Source organism: Arvicanthis niloticus, chromosome 14 (assembly GCF_011762505.2).
Source record: "Arvicanthis niloticus isolate mArvNil1 chromosome 14, mArvNil1.pat.X, whole genome shotgun sequence".
In the NCBI taxonomy this organism is placed as follows: domain Eukaryota; kingdom Metazoa; phylum Chordata; class Mammalia; order Rodentia; family Muridae; genus Arvicanthis; species Arvicanthis niloticus.
This window is the reverse complement of record NC_047671.1, coordinates 44,247,281-44,264,618: the sequence shown is the minus strand read 5'-3', so window position 1 is coordinate 44,264,618 and position 17,338 is coordinate 44,247,281. Positions and strand designations below refer to the sequence as shown.

General features: G+C 38.3%; 1 pseudogene; it reads right to left on the bottom strand.

Annotated features, from left to right (window-relative positions):
• Window positions 1-810: 810 nt before the first annotated feature.
• On the bottom strand, window positions 811-3,962 carry LOC117719623 (RNA-binding protein EWS pseudogene; annotated as a pseudogene).
• Between the last annotated feature and the right edge of the window lie 13,376 nt (window positions 3,963-17,338).

Sequence of the window (17,338 nt, the reverse complement as noted above, 5' to 3'; positions counted from 1 at the left end):
GGGAAATGTAAGAGAAAAAAGTTTTTTAATTGGACAAAAAGGGGGAAATGTTGTGGATAGCCCTAGCCTCTTGTTGTCATGGTAATTCCACTCCTGGGAGGGGCTGCGAAGGAGGAGTGAATCTTGTGAATCTTCTGTCCAATCGAATTTGTTAAATAAAGGCTAGAGCCAGTGATTGGGCAGTAGAAGAGGAGTGGGAGGAGCCAGAGGTAGAGGAGGAGCAAGAAGAGCCGTTGGGGTTGTTGGCAGTTGGGGGAAGGACAGAAGATGAAGAAGATCATGACCTAGGAAACTGCAAGTTGTTAAGAGATCTCATAGCTGGGGAATAGAGTAGTTCAATGGTAAATCTGCCCAATCTAGGCGTGCAGCATATATTTGTAATTAATTGAGTTGTGTCTTCCTTGACTGGACTTCCATGGGTCAGAGATTTACTGCAACAGGTTAGTCTATCTTGCTGATTTTCTCAAGGGAGCAGCTCTTGGTTTCATTGATTCTTGGTATTGTTTTCTTTATTTCTAACTCATTTCAGCCCTGATGTTGATTATTTTCTGCTTTCTACTCCTATTTTGTGTGCTTGACTTTTTTTTCCCCACTAGAGCTTTCAGGTATACTTTTTAAGTTGCTGATTTATAAAAGGACTTAATGCCAGGAACTTTTTTCAGGGATTATTTTAAAGCCTGTTCACTACACAGATATAGACACACCTTTGTTTAACACATTTATGTGAAAGTTCATTCTCTGCAATGGCCCTAACCAGGAGTGTAACTTAATCAAATGTAAACTTATCTAGTGAGTAGCTAAAAATGATAATTATTGGTCATTTGCTGCTTTGTAGATATGGATCATGAGTTGTCCAGTTCTCTTGTTCATCTTGACAACCCCACACTACTTAAAGAAGTCTGCCAGATCATTTGGGGTCACATTGTCATTTAATCCTTGTACATAAATTGCACTGTTGTCAGAATCTTCATCGGGATCTATAGGAAGGCTATAGGATCTATAGGATGGTCCTTCACCCATGGGTCCACCAGGCTTATTGAAGCCACTTTGCTCTCCAGTGCTGCTCATTCCACCGAGTCCTCCTCTCTGCCCACCTCGCCTCATGCCTCCACGATCAAATCCCTCTCTTCCGCTGTCCCAGTTATCAGGGCCACTCAAGCTCCGGTTCTCTCCTGGCCTGGAAAATCCTCCAGACTCCTACCCATAAGCACCCATGCTACTGGGGTGGTCCTGTCGGAATGAACTTTCGTGCCCGTAGCTGCTGCTCTGTTGGCTATATTGACTTGGAGCCTGGCTGTAGGATCCAGTCTGAGTGGGGTAACTAGTGGGAAGCTGCTGCCCATAGCTGCTTTGTTGACCATAGCTACTCTGCTGTCCATAGCTGCTCAGCTGCCCATAGGTATTCTGCTGAGAGTAACTGCTCTGATCATAACTAGTCGGCTGTGAAGAGGAGTAGCTGGTAGGAGGGTAAGATGGAGGTGCAGTGACTGGCTGCATTGGGTAGCTCCCAGGTACCTGAGGATAACTGTAGTTACTCTGTCCATATCCTAGGCTGGGTTGGTTATAACCCCCTGTGCTAGATTGAGGTTGACTAGTCTCACCAGGCTTGTTACCATCCTGTGGTCTTGTAGGTACGGTGGCTGTTGGTTGCTGGCCTTAGGCTGGGTAGGCAGGCTGGGTGCCATATGCAGACTAAGCTGTGTAAAAGGCCTACGTTGTTGTGACTGTAGCAATGGTGGTGTCATAAGCACCAGGCTCTATCCTTGGACAGGCTGGCTGTATGCCTGGGGGGCAGTTGGAGTGGTATAACCAGTGGAAGGCTGTCCATAAGAGGTTGCATATGCAGTCTGCCTGTAGGTGGCAGTGGTCTGAGCCTGGGTATAGCTGACATCAGTAGGCTGTCCATAGGTTCCATAGCTTTGTTGCCCATATGCCTAGGTGGTCTGTGCATATCCTTGAGTTGGCTGGGAGTTGTAAGCACTGTAGCCCTGCTGGGTTGCAGCTTGGCTATAGGTACTGTAATCCGTGGATGCAATTTTCTCTTTTTCCTCCTTGTTCTCTCAATGCCCATCTCCCTCTCACATTTGCCCTAGGCGCCACACTGCCTGGAGTAATTATCCTGTGTAATTACTATGATATCCATTGTACCTTACTCCAGATGGATATTCTTTCTTCTTTAACTGCCCTTAGAAATTTTAATTTGATTGCCCAAGAGTTAATGAGTTTAATTGTTCTTACTTCCTACATCCTATGATTCTATCTATCTATCTATCTATCTATCTATCTATCTATCTATCTCATATAGTATGTCTAAATTATCTATCTAAATATTGTCAAAAATAAGTAAATACATACTTACAAGGTCTTTTGATTTATTATTATCAAAGATCCTACACACTCATCACTTCACTGCATAAAGTCTGCTCTGCAGACAGTCTCTACCATCAGGAAGCCTTTATTAAGCCAGCTTCATGGCATTTTCTACACTGCTTATGATAGAATACTGTGCTTGTATTGTGGATCACTAGCAGAAGATATCCCAGTGACCTCTATGAACTATGTCATGGATTCTGGTATGGGGATGAGTTTGCTGAGGAAAAAACAATATGTAAGAACAACCCAGAAGGGCTTTTTAAAAAATACACTACAGGGAAGCAAAAGCTGTAGACAGTGTAATTGTGCAGAATTCTTCTGTCTTCTAGGGAGATCAATGAGACAGATCTGCTAAAACTTTGAGTGAACTGCTTTCATTGGTTGGATAGCAGAAAATGGCATTTCTATAAGTATAGATTCTTCTATGTCTGCATGTAGAAGAGAACCAATTAATATGTATTAAATAAAGTAATGAATGGTTTTGAGAGGAGAACCTTAACCTGGATGCGTCAAGTAGCTCTGTCAGCCAGTATCTGTGTGACAATGATTGGTATCACTCTGACCTTCAGCTGCTTTATCTGTAAAACCAGGACATGATATTTTCTGTCCTATGTCTCCATAGTACATTAAATAACAATTATGAAATGTCTGATATGCTGTAAGTAGCCTTTCATGCATGCCTGGCTAATAGTAGTTAATCATCTGTGCCTTGTCACAGGCACAATCAAATAAGCTTGATTTAGATAAGGAGAAAATGAAGAAGGGTCTTGCACAAGCTGGTAAAATGAAGCAGAATTGTTTTTTTTTTTTTTTTTTTTCCTAGATCTTGTCTCCAACTTGGTCAGAATGTATGCGAATGCAAGAAGCATGCTTTAGCTCCTTTGAGTGATGAAATATTTCCCAATTTTTCTGTGCCCATATCTGGAAAGTATATGTGAAAATATGTTTCCAGTGTCCAGAAAGTAATTGTATTTCTTGGGATTGTCTATAGAATCAACTGGAAAATATATGTGAGCAGGTAGAACAATGCCTTGTACACACTAAAAGAAAATGAATGATGGGCTAATTCTTCTCTCCCCTCCCTCCTCTTCCACCCCTTCTCATCTCACTCACTTAGATTGTCCCAGGAAAGAAGTGACACTTAGCTGTGCAAGAAACATTAGGATTAAAACTACTATTCCTAACAGAATATTCTGGCCACATGATAAATCAGAGAAAACACATAAAAAAAGTTGTCTGAAACCACTATTATTATTATTATTATTATTATTATTATTATTATTATTATTATTATTTTCACTTTATATAATGAAATACCTAATCTTTAAAAAGATTAGGTAGTTTGTCCAAGATTACAAACCCTGTGTGAGACAGAATTAGATATTGGTCCCAAAGTTGTGTGACTCCAAAGAATCTGCTAGTAACTATGATGTTATTTTCACTGGTACCCACTAAGCTGCTCTGGTAAAGTGCCTGGATCAAGCCAGTCCCAGCCTAATTCATAATCCATCTGCATCTTCTCTGTTGCTTGTATTAACCTTTTCATTTCTTATTGGCCTCTGACGGAAATGTTGGTCTTCCATATTCATGTTTGCTTGAACGCAGTTTGGAGTATAGGATGTGCAGGGTCCATAGTGATTCATTAATTCTTGGCAGAAGGTGAACAGGAGATAAAGCTTCAGGATCAAACACACTATAGTTAATTACACTTGAAGTTCAAAGGGACAATTAGAAGTATATCTCAAACATTCCACAGAATACAACTATATTAAAATTACTTGTAATTTGAGCTAAAATTGACTTTATTTTTTAGCCAACACTTTAATATGGAAACCTACACTTACTTTATCTGTTAAATCTAGTATTTATGTTTGGTTATGCCCTCAGAAATGTTTTCATACATAAAAAATTATATCATGGAATTACTTAGAAGACCAGAAGGAGTCAAGTGCAGAATAAAGGAATAGAATATAAAAATGAACCATATATGAAGAGCTCAAATCATAGATGATGCTCATGGTTCTCAATCGGTGTGTCACTTGACACCCTGGGCCTTTCACTGGGATCTCCTGGGACCATCAGGGAACACAGATCTTTATAATTCAAGGAAGAAGCATGATCACAGTTATAGGTTAGCAACAAAAATTGTATGGTGACAGGGGTCACCACAACATGATAAACTGTATTAAAGCATCACAGAATTAGAAGTCTGAGAATTACTGCACTAGATGCACTTTAGTAGGAGAACTGGGGTGTGTTTTTCTCTGAGTCTTTCCCTGAGAGAATCTGACCTGGAATCTGTATGCTCCCTTATGCTTTATTGACCATAAAGAAATCATTGTAATTTGGATATGGAAAGTCCCCTAAGAATACATGTATTAACATCTTGGTCACCTGTAAGACTCTTTCAGAAGCCTGTAAGAGGGTCACCTGTAAGAGGTAGGGCCAGGGGGATTTCTCAGACTTAGACTTTTGTTGGTTGTTCCTGTATGGGGTGATAGCCAGACATTCCTTCTCTTGTTTTACATCTCACCTGCCCATGGCAAGCCTGAACACAGGGCCACAATCAAGGTTTATGAACCCTAGGTTAAAACTTCAAGTCATAATAAAAAAAAAAAGTTGTAAAGACCATCTCTCATTCCAGTTATATCTCAGCTGAGGTTTATGGACATGCCCTGGTAGGGACATTTATACTTCAGGTGGGGCTCCAGTCCTTAGCTGCTAAGGAGTGACTTTGTTCTGTCATTGTAAGGCCTTCCTGTTGAGGCTTGACCTCAATCAATTCTTATGACTTAGAATCATTTATCAATTATTTATTTGTTTGGTGTGACCTCCTAAGTCAGCCATAGGCCTAAGTCAGCCATATGTGCCTACTGACACAAAGTCTTGGTCTCTGTGGGAAAGTACTAACCCCAGAACAGATAGCTATAGATCTTGTAGATAGGTAGCCCTAGTGGGAAAGTACCAGCCTAAATAAGAACAAATAATTTTAAGTCTTATGGACAGGTAGCCTTAGTGGGAAAGTACTAGCCTAGATCAGAACAAATGACCAATAGATCTTATGGACAGGTACATAGTGACCTGTTTCTCCCTCCTCCTTCTGTGAACTCTTCACTCTGGCAATATCCTGTTCTGGAGAACATCTCTACTCCCCCTGAGATCACCTGTGTTCCCCAGAAACAAAGAAGATCCTACATCACCCTCCTCTTCATATGTTGCTTCTATGTGTATATAACCCTGTGTGGAAAAATTAAAATTTGACAGTTCGATCAGACTCTAGAAGGCTGTCTTTCACCCCCCAGTTTTCTCTTCCAGGTCTTCTGATCCCAGTTCAATGCCCTGTGGGACTGGGACATTCTGGCACCTGAAAAGGGACTCGGGAGATTATGGATAAGGGAATGCATCTTTGCAGAGAAGGGTAGGCCTACCCAGTCTTTTCGGAGGGTTGAGGGTGACTACCCAGAGTGCCCGAGGGCAACTTCAAATTAAGGAACACTTTTTAGAGCCACTCCTGGAGGAGCTGTAAGTGAGCAACTTGGCATGCCTTGGAGTACCCAAGAGAAGACTGCCAAAGAGAGCACTTTGCATTTGGAAGGACTTCACTTGAGATGGTCTGTGTGGGGAATCAGACAGGGCCAGTCCTTGAAGTAAAGGCATGGGGGGTGGGGGGACATTTTGTGTTAGGGCTCAAGGAGCCTATAAGGAGACAAGGAACTAGGATTATAAAAAAAGATTTAAAAAAAATTTTTGCTTCCATTAGTGTTGTTTTCCCAAGAGGGGACTATTGATAAGAAAATGCTATCCCTCCTAAGCAGGAAATAAAAAGTTAAACCTTGAAAATGAAAGAGGGAAAGGGCTAAAGCAGTTGTCCACTCTCTGGTTTGTTAACAAAAGAAAAAAGAAAAGCTTATTACAGAGCCCTTATTGGATCAAATGAGAATCAGGGGATGCCCTCTTCTCTCTGGTTCCTACAGGAGAGATTCTCAGTTCTGCTCTCTCTGTCTGTTGTGTGTCTTTGGTGTCCAATCTGTTCATGTGTGTCAATTGGTTTTTCTTTGTTTCATTGTTTAAATGATTGTTGTTTGATGTTCAAAAGAAAAAATGGTTAAAACTGCTTGCTATCCACACCTCAATTTAGTTTAAAACTTGCTTAAAAGGCAGTTTCAATTTACACAACAGAGGCTGATAAATAACCCTGTTTAGTGGCTGGGAGTAGGGAGCAGGAGTTAATAGTTTCCATATGCATCTCTTGGAAGGGGGCCAACAGTGTTTTTGGCTCCTATAGTAAAGGAATTGATAGTGGGTTTTCCAGTTTGACAAGTGAAAGGGTGCTTTTTTTTCTTAAAATTACAACTAAAAAAGTTTTAAAAATTTGTTTAGATAAAACTATAAGATATACATTTATTTTTATTCTTGACTGGTTTAAAAAATATAAGTATGCTTTATAAGTCCTGGTTATATATTATTGGGTATGATTACAAATTTATAATTTTGGTAACAAAAACCTATATTAAAACTGGTAATTTGGAGTTACAGTCATTCAAAACCAGATGTATAAAAGAGATCTCAGTAAGAGTTTTATCTGGGATCAAACAAGCCCCTGATGAACACTTTCATTTGTTACACAATTGGCTTATTAGTTGATCCCTCTAAAGGAGTTTTAAGACAAGCTTTAAAATTTCAGGGAGTGCTTGTTGTTCCAGAAAACATTCAAAGACAATATCTTTTCAATATTTTAGACATCAGTTATATTTTTTAAATAAATTATAATACATAAAATTCAAATAAGAAAAGATAATTTAATTATTTTAAATTATTTTCAAAAGTTTCTAGGAGATGCTAATTGGCAAACACCTTGTCTTAAGCTCTCCACACAAGAGGACTTTAGCCTCTGTTTAGTGTTCTCAAGAGAGATACAAACTATAATTTCCCTCTACAATTGTTAAAAGAGAAATAATTTTACAAAAAGTAAAAGAAGCTGTTATTAATAGATATATTATATAGACTGAGTAGTTGTTGGCTGTTTTATAACAGTCCTTTGATAAAAGAGAATATTAATGTAGATTTATATTACTTTATTTCCAAAGAAAGTGTTAATATTTTGTTTTAAAGTTGTTGCTGTGTTAATACAGAATTATAGGTCAAGATTACAAAGCTATTTTGAAAAAAACTTAATGAAATATTTCTTATTTCAAACAATAATGTAATTGATTATTCAAAAATACTGATATTTGACCTATTATATGATTCATTTGTTACAGTATACCTCTATATATGCTTTTGTATTTCATATATATATATATATATATATATATATATATATATGTATATATCCCATAAAGTGTGTTTACTGTATTAATAGCTCATATAATGGAAAGACATCATATATACATTGATTAATATATTATTAATATATTATTAATATTATATATTAATTATGTATATTATTAATATATATACATTAATTAAATAAAAGACATTGTATATACATGTAATTACATTTATACATGTAATTTAATTATATAAAATTATATATAATTAGATTACATGTTTACCCTCTTGAGTTCCCCCAGTTTCAACACAAATAATTAAACTACGTGCTATAGCCACCATTTAAAATACAAAAATTTAAGCTTTTAATTTATATATTTATAGGCAATATATAGCTCATAGTTTATAATTGCTTAAAATTGTTCCCTTTTTAGATATTGCTAATGAAGACCCCCATACTCGGGAGACCCTTCCTCAAGCCTCCGGAATCGCGACCACCCAAAGATCACAAGAAACCATACCTGGATGCAATCAGCAGAGGTTTATTAGGGAAAGAGCTGGCAGCCAGCGGTCTGACCAGGTACTCGCGCTGGAGTCAAGGTCCGACCCCCTCGGCCAGTCCTTGGAGGGTTTTAAAGGGAAAAACCACAAACCAGGGGAGTGGGATGGGGTTGTTAAAGATACAAAACATGAAAACTGTGGAACAATTCAGAGGTATTCACTCTAAATGATTAGTGTCATGTGGAAATCGCCCTGCATTCTTCTCAAAATGTGGTTTTTACCATGCCATTGTGCCCTATCCGGCCATTTCAGATTGCTATCTTTACTTTTTCCAGCTATAGGGCTAGGGCCCCACCTAGGTGGTAGCATCTTTATCTGTAATCAGGAATGCCTTCCTGCCTTGGGCGAGGCTTGAGGAATGTAATCCAGCAAGTGTCCTTCACCTGGAATGTGAAGGCCTGAAATCTTATTTTCAGTTCTGTAAGGCAAAAAATCTACACATATTTCATAAAATGGCCTTTCTAATTTTTCACTCTACACTAACTTTCTAATTTTGCAGATATAGCTCAATTTAAAAAGCATGTATTGCCTTCCAGTCTGGGCCCAGGAACTGAGCAGATCTTGGGTGGCAGCTCTGCCTCCAATCTCTAAGAACCCAGAGGAAGCAGGGATCCCAAGTGCTCTAACTCGGGCAGTATCTTAGCAGACAGCAATGCTCACCTCAAACAGGGAGTAACTGGGACCCACAAGGACCCAGGAAGTCGCTCCCTGCCTGGAGCCCTGGTTCCTTCTGGTTTGGGCCAGAGAGCTGAGCAGATCTCAAGTGGCAGCCCTGCCCCCAATCTCTAAGAAACCAGAGGAAACAGGGCTCCCAGAGCTCTAACCTGGGCAGCATCCTGTCTGAACTTGAGCACTGAGCAGATTCTGGGCCCCAGCACTTACCCTAGTAGTTATGCTCACCCCACAAAGTTCTGATACAACCAAGATAATAGTAAAGACAGGCTCCAGTCAGGGACAGGGCAGATAGCACTCAGGAGATACAGATGGCAAAAGGCAAGCACAAGAACATAAGCATCAGTAACCCAGGACACTTGGCATCATTAGAACCTAGTTCTCCCACACTAGAAAGTCCTGAATTCCCCATATCACCAGGAAAGCAAGATTCAGATTTAAAATCACTTCTAATGATGATGATAGAGGACTTTAAGAAGGGTATAAATAACACTCTCAAAGAATTTGAGGAGAACACAGGTAAACAGGTAGAAGCCCTTAAAGAGGAAACAAAAAAATACCTTAAAGAATTACAAGAGAACACAACCAAACAGGTGAAGGAATTGAACAAAACCATCCAAGACATAAAAATGGAAGTAGAAACAATCAAGAAATCACAAATGGAGACGACCCTGGAGATAGAAAACCTAGGAAAGAAATCAGGAGTCATAGATACAAGCATCACCAACAGAATACAAGAGATAGAAGAGAGAATCTCAGGTGCAGAAGATACCATAGAAAATATCAACATAACTGTCAAAGAAAATACAAAATGCAAAAAAGTTCTTAACACAAAATATCCAGGAAATCCAGGACACAATGAGGAGACCATACCTAAAGATAATAGGTATAGATGAGAGTGAAGATTCCCAACTTAAAGGGCCAATAAATATCTTCAACAAAATTATAGAAGAAAACGTCCCTAATCTAAATAAAGAGATGCCCATAAACATACAAGAAGCCTATAGAACGTCAAATAGACTAGACCAGAAAAGAAATACCTCCCATCACATAATAATCAAAACACCAAGAGCACAAAACAAAGAAAGAATATTAAATGCAATAAGGCAGAAAGGCCAAGTAACATATAAAGGCAGACCTATCAGAATTATACGAGACTTCTCACCAGATACTATAAAAGCTAGAAGATGCTGGACAGATGTCACACAGACCCTAAGAGAACACACAAATGCCAGCCCAGGCTACTATACCCAGCAAAACTCTCAATTACCATAGATGGAGAAATCAAGATATTCCATGACAAAACCAAATTTACACAATATCTTTCCACAAACCCAACATTACAAAGGATAATAACAGGAAAGCTCCAATACAAGGAGGGAAATTATACCCTAGAAAGAGCAAGAAAGTAACCCTCTTCCAACAAGTCCAAAAGAAGATAGCCACACAAAGATAACTTCACCTCTAATAACAAAAATAACAGGAGACAACAATCAGTGTTCCTTAATATCTCTTAACATCAATGGACTCAGTTCCCCAATTAAAAGACATAGGCTACTGGACTGGATACATAAACAGGACCCAGCATTTTGCTGCATACAGGAAACCCACCTCAGTGCAAAGACAGACTCTACCTTAGAGTAAAAGGCTGGAAAACAATTTTTTCAAGCAAATGGTCCTAAGAAACAAGCTGGAGTAGCCATTCTAAAATCTACAGCCTGAGAACAAAAAGGGGGGGGGGGGCTGATGGTTCCACCTGTATAGGTAGTTGAGGGTGGCCTTGCCAGGCATCAGTGGAAATGGACAGCCTTGGTACCTGAAAGTTTGGATTCCCTAGTGTTGGGGAATTGCAAGAGCAGGGAGGTGGGAATGAGAGGATGGTGGGAGCACACCCTGATAGTAATTGGAGGGGGGGGATGGGGTAAGGGGTTAGGCATCCCTGATATTGGGAAATTTGAGAGCAGGAAGGCAAAAATGGGAGGATGGTGGGAGCACAGCCTCATAGAAACTCCCAGAATTATATGGATTAGACATGACAGAGGCAGGCCACCAGAAGACTAGATTCCAGAATTCAAACAAACAATTATCTTGATACTAAAATTCGTTTTGAGAATTGTATATTGCAGAATACATAGCCTTGGTATATCTACTCATCAGGCAAGCTGAGCAGACCTGCTCAAAGCGCTGATGTTCTGGAATTCCAGCTGGATGCAGTGAAGACACAGTGTCAGAGGCTTATCAATTTACTCTTCCCCCAACCCCTCTTCTAATATCTCAACACCCATAATCAGCTTGAAGAAGTTAGTGAAGAGTCAGCACCCCTAGTCCCTGGGCTTGGGGACTGAGGTGGTTAATATTGGGTTGTCTTTCTAGGGAAAGATAATGGTTTTAGTGGAACAGGGAGGATTAGCTAGGATTTATTGCATAGCCATAACCTACTGGTAGAAATATGTGTAATTGTTATTAAGATGAAGTTATAATTTCTTAAATGGTACAAAATTAACTTTGATTTCAAATTTAAGGTTTTCATTGGTATAAGCTTCTTAATATAAAAGTGAGATGAATATTGTTACTTTCATAGGCATTGTGCCTGTATAACACATTTAGAAATACAAGGCTTAGACCGAGTCCTTCTTTAACTTTTTTAACTTATTTGAGATGGTTAGCCTGTGAGTTAAGGGCCTATAGCAAATTCATGGCTTTGAGGTTATTGTTAGGGTGTTTTCTATATTTTTTTTTTTTAGAAATAGCTGAGTGGAGTTAACAGAACAGTCCAGATTGCCTTACATAAATAGTTGGTTTTCAAAACATCAGAAATCCACAGAATTGACACTACAAATATTTCTGTGTTAATGTTCATTTTGATTAGAGACCTGTCTGCTCCTGACAGCTTCCTGTCTTGGATTCTAAGAAGAAATTGAGCATCTTTGGAGTTATTCCAATTGTGGGGAATCAGCCACTAGGCAAGAATTGCCTCTTTCCATCTACAGACAAATCACTGTCCAGAAAAGGACTCACTTGCAGAATATTTCATCACATCTAGGGTCTAGAGTGGTCAGGCGACCATGCCTGGCTTAGGTTGGCTTTTATATTACTCCTATATTACCCATCATTGAGGAAATCATACATAGCATATTGATGTATGCCTCTGTCTTAGGTTTATAGGAGCTAAAAATTACTCCTATCATTACCTGTCATTGAGGAAAACATACATAGCATAATGATGTATGCCTCTGTATTAGGTTTATAGGAGCTCTAAACACTCTTACCTTTCGTTGACTAACTGGCCATCATAGGCACATTCTTTAGACCAAGACCACGTTCAGACCAAAGGATACACTAGATGCAATTCTTCACAGTGATGTGTAACTGTCATGAGGAAGTAGCTGAGCTTGCTGAAAGCGATCCTTTGTGAGCGTAATCAATCTGCTTAAAATACAATGTTCAAAGGTTAAAAGCAACATGATTATCCAAGCAATGTAGAAAATAAGGTTAGAAGTGGAAGTATTTCAGTATCAAATCCAACTGCTAATTATCAGGGATCAGACACAAAGTCTGGCCACCAGGTATAGAGTGGGTGGCTTTAAGTAATGATAAAAAACACTCTCTAGTAAGTGTGGTGATTATATGCCAAGTTAAATCAGCTGGTTGATTTTGAGCCATCTTTATCATTAGAATAATACTTATTAGGCTCAAGACCCACGACCCCAAATTAAAACAGAATCAGGACCACACCAAGTATTAGTTAAGGGGTCTCTCTACAAGACCCTGTCAAACGAGCTGGAAGTAACTAGATGTCAGTGACGATCCGCTGCAGATTGACCCTTAGCATCAGTTTGCAGAAAATTTAAAACAAATAAGACAAAAGCAAGGTGTGCTTTTGGTGACTTTGGGGGGTATAATTCCCCCTTTCTAGTTTTAAAAAAGTCAATTTTTTAGAATTACCTGTAAAACCAGGGAAGAAGCACCATTAGCTGCTTTTTCCATATTTATAGAGTTATAAAAATATTATTTTAAAGTTTCGTAATCTCTCTTTTACAATTTCTTGTCCTTGAGGATAATAAGGAGATATCAGTAATATTAAATTGTCAACAAAATATCTCAAATGTTTGACTATAGTCAAATAACTGTAATAGCCAGTTCCATTATCTATCTTAATCTGATATGGAACACCAAGCACAGGAAAATAATATAGGCAATAACTAATTATATTTTTACTTGCTTCTCTTGTTAAAGCAGTTGCAACTAAAAGTCTAAAAGACATCAAGTCACATGTACATATTTTAATTTTTTAAAATCAAAAATGAGTAATATCTATTTGTCAAAACTGATTATGTATAAGTCCTCAAGGCTTAACACCATTATGAAAAATTGAAGATATTAAGAACAAGTTTTTTCAATTTAACTTGCACACTTTCGGCCAATTATTTTTGAAAGGCCTATAACATGTCTAGTAATAAATCTGCTCTGGCATTGCCCTGGGGTTCAGGCAATCCAATGAGCCTTTAAATGTCTTATAAATTAAAGAAACAGTACATGTTTATTAAATTAAGCTTTATTTTTATAAATAACTAGAAAATTTGAGAATTAGCAATATCTAAAAAAGAAACAATTTTAAGCAGTTATAAATCATGAGCCATATACTGGCTATGAATATATAAATTGAAAGCTTGATTTCTCAGCATTTCAAACAGTGGCTACAACACTTAATTTAATTATTTGTGTTGAAGCTACAACACTTAATTTAATTATTTGTGTTGAAGCAGGGGAAACTCAAGAAAATAAACATGTGATTTATACATATACTGCCTTTTTAATAGATGAGGCATCTGTAAATATAGTAAATACAGCAAAGATCTTTTCTATGGGCTGCATGCATAGTAAATTTTAGGAAATATAAAAGCATGCATAGAGAAAAACCATAACAAATGATCATCAAATTTTTCTAAAAAGTTTGTCATGTAATAGGCCAAATATCATTATTTTTAATAGCCAATTTAATTGCTATTTGGAATAAGGAATAAACCTTTTATCCAAAATGCTTTTAGGATTCTCTCACATAATTTTGTATTATCACAATAATAATTTTATAATAGGATGTTTAGAATTTATTTGTAGATGAAGAAAGATAAATACACCTTAATGGTTTCTTTTATCAAAGGGCTGCCAGCTCCAACCCAGCTCCCACATGTCTCCTATGACTTAGTCTTTTACACAAAATCTCACTGATTCTGACAATCCTAACAAGCTCCTGTGTTTCTTGCTTTGAGCTTTTCTTCAAGGTTGGCCTTTCTTCTCCTTCTCTACATTTAAGATTTACCGGCTTAAAAAAAAAAAAAAAAAACAAATGGGGAATACAGGGGGCCTCTCTGCTGGAACACATGGCCACCATGTGGTGGAACAACAACCACATGGCAGGGCTGGCCCTTCCCCCACTGCTTCTAAACTCACCATTAATGCGTCTTCTCCCCAACAGAAATACCTACAACAGTGTTTGTGCTTCTTAACCCAAAATATTCTTGTTTTTTTTTTAAATGTCTCCTTTTCTCTCTAACACTCATGATATATGCCCAACGTTTCTTTTTTCAACTTTTAAAATTTTTTTCAAGCTTCAAAAGTCATCTAATTTATTTCCACAGGTCAAGTCAACTCTGCTGATGACCATTTTCCAACTCTTAATTAACAACTAGTTCTTTTTCACAGACAAACTGTTGCTGTCTACCCCAGATACATAATTAACATGACGTTTTCTTCCTCAGCCATCCAAAACAGACTGAAAGGTACATTTCGGTAAATTCTGGGACTAAAATTTCCTCAAATATCTTTGCCTTTCTAAGATCTTAACAATAGACCATATATGACATGCTTGCTCCAAAGTAGCTTAATACTAGATACCCTTCACAAACACTCCCCTGCTGGGGTGCTGCTTTCCTGTTGTAATTATCCTACAGGCGCACCCACAGATCCAGCAAAGACAAAGCCATCCACGAAACCTGCCTAGGATGCCAAGCTGCCTCCTTCCAGACACATCTGACTGAAAACTCCAAAGACACCCTGAGACCTAGAGAAGATAGATCCAGACCTTCCAGCTACAGATAAACTCTTTTGCCAAAGACAAATAGCTAAAAGTTACATGTTAGTTAAAAAAAACCATAATGTGTATCTAAATTAATCAGATGTCATTATCTTCCAAACTATACCACCTATATTTAATTGATTCAATGATCTCTTGCCTTCCCAAACCACACCCTCAATTCCACTTACCCTGTGACTTAATCGTGCTACACCCTAGTGTAGTGTTTTCTTTTGACTTCCTCATCCAAAATTTTTACTACAGATGACACAGAGATACCCATCCATTTATGAAAGAAAAGAGAATGGGATGTAGGAAAGTGATAGGATGGATGATTTTGGTCGAAGCGCTGGCCGGAAAGCCCGAAGACCCAACAGGTGAAAATTGCCTATAAGGAATGGGCATCTATTCCACCTTGCTTCCAGAGTCCAGGCTCCTAACACATGGCATGGAACTCCATTAACCTACACTGTTCAGTCACATTCAGGGCAATGTAGCTCCACCCAAAGAGCACAGGTAGAGGACAGGACTACAGGCCTCAGGCCCTAGAGAAATTTACATACTAATGAGATGCCTGAAGGCCAGAGGGTGGAGCCAATTAAATATTCTTCCCAGACCCATCCTCCTTTCTCTCTCCCTATTTAACTCAGGTCTGCCCTGAGTTTCATGGGGGTGCATATCTAGATTCAACTACCATCAGCCATGAAAATAAAGCCTGTAAAACTCATGGACTATTTTGTATCATTGGGGCTATGACTTGAGAAACTGGAAAAGGCCTTTAATGAGCCACTGTAGCCACAGCTTCCGTGCCTAACTTCCTTCCTGAAGGAACTTTTTGCATTTCCAGCCACCTTACACACAATATATAACATTCCTGTTTCTGTAGCATGTCTTGTTTTTTTCTAGTCTTAGGAATTTATTTTCTTTGCCTAGAAACTTATTTCATGAATCTCTGTAAGACTGGCTTGCTTATTATTATTTTTTCAAACATGAACTCCTTGCACATATCTTCTGACAAGCCCAGTTAAACTACAAGACATTTGCTTAAATTTTAGTAATGTGTTGTCACATAGCCTTAATCATTCATTCATTACTCAATAAAATTGTCTAATCAGGATCTGCAGGGATGGCCTAGCTGCTGCATCTTGTTGATGCCTGTGGTCAGTTGGAAAGTCACTATAAGGTTGCTTTTAAATGTCCTTACTCACCAGTTTGTGAGTTTTCAGAGCAAATCTGTTGAAAAGGCTCAGTTTTACCCATAGTACTACTTCATCAATAAGGCCAGCTCTATTTTGAAGACGGTGAGAACAGAAACTACATCCCTTGAGGTTCTGAAACTGAATATCTGTCACCTCAGCTACTTTTCTTTTGGAAAATCTTTATCACAAAGCTAGCAAAGATGTAGGGTAAGAAATAAGCTCTGCCTCTTGATAGAAGTTGCTACATAATCTTTGTCTATGTTTACTCTACCCGTGGCTCCTTTTCTGTGCTCTGCCATCACTTGTATTGCATCACCACATTTCTTTCTACTGTAGACTTTAACATTGCCTGAAACTCTCCCTGTATTTACTTTCTTTTGATAGTGAATGCTTCTCTTCCATTTGAATATGAGCTCTAAAAGAGTTGAGATCCCTCTGTGACTTGATGGATACTAAATCCCATTGATTAGAACAGTGACTAACATTTGGCACCCACTAGGTGCTGGGCATGTGGTGATTTGAGTGGATTAATCTGTAAGTGAACAGTGTTGGTGGGGATGCAAATTAATATAGCCTTTATGAAAATCATTTTGGAGATTTCTCAAAAATTAAAAATAGAACTACCTGTGTTGGAAAGTTTTATGCCAACTTGACATGAGTTAAAATTATCTGAGAGGAGGGAACCTCAATTAATAAAATACCTCCATAATATCTAGTGGTAGGCATGACTGAAGATCATTTTCTTAATTACCCACAATGGGTCTCTCCCATTGTGGGTGGTGTCATCCTTGGGATGGTGGTTCTTGGTTCTATAAGCAGACTGAGCAAGTCATGTAGAGCAAGCCAGTAAGCAGTACCTCTCCTTAACCTCTGTGTCAGCTACTGCCTCCAGGGTCCTACCCTACTTGAATTCTTGCCCTGACAACCTGTGATGATGAACAGTGAGTGATATGAAAGCATAATCCAAATAATCCCTTTCCTCTCCAACTTACTTTTTTGGTCATGGTGTTTCATCATAGCAATAGAAACCTTAAGACACTACCATGTGACACAGCTACTTCATTCCTAGGCAGAAACACTGAGGATTTCACATCATATTATAGAGGTATTTATTGTTCTCTATTCTCTATAGCAAATAATTGAAATTAGCCTACTTGCCCATAAACAGGTGAATGGATAATTTAATATA